Consider the following 247-nt stretch of genomic DNA (forward strand, 5'->3'; position numbering starts at 1 on the left):
CGGTCACTATGGGACACAACTATGCGCATGGTGCAACGATGTTGCCGGCCGTGAAATCCGTGGCCCTTAAAATGTGAAGGTTATTAGGGACACAGATGCTTACGAAACTAATTTACGCTTATATCACAGGGTCCGAAGGTCATCAATTATAATTATGATGTGTTTCGTTATAAAAGACAAAGTTAGTGTGACCATAATCAATTTATTTTACAACAATAAGCGAGAAACAACAAATCCATGAGAAATA

The sequence above is a fragment of the Haliotis cracherodii genome, unplaced genomic scaffold, assembly GCF_022045235.1.
Source record: "Haliotis cracherodii isolate W230 unplaced genomic scaffold, xgHalCrac1.p SCAF_8, whole genome shotgun sequence".
Taxonomy (NCBI): domain Eukaryota; kingdom Metazoa; phylum Mollusca; class Gastropoda; order Lepetellida; family Haliotidae; genus Haliotis; species Haliotis cracherodii.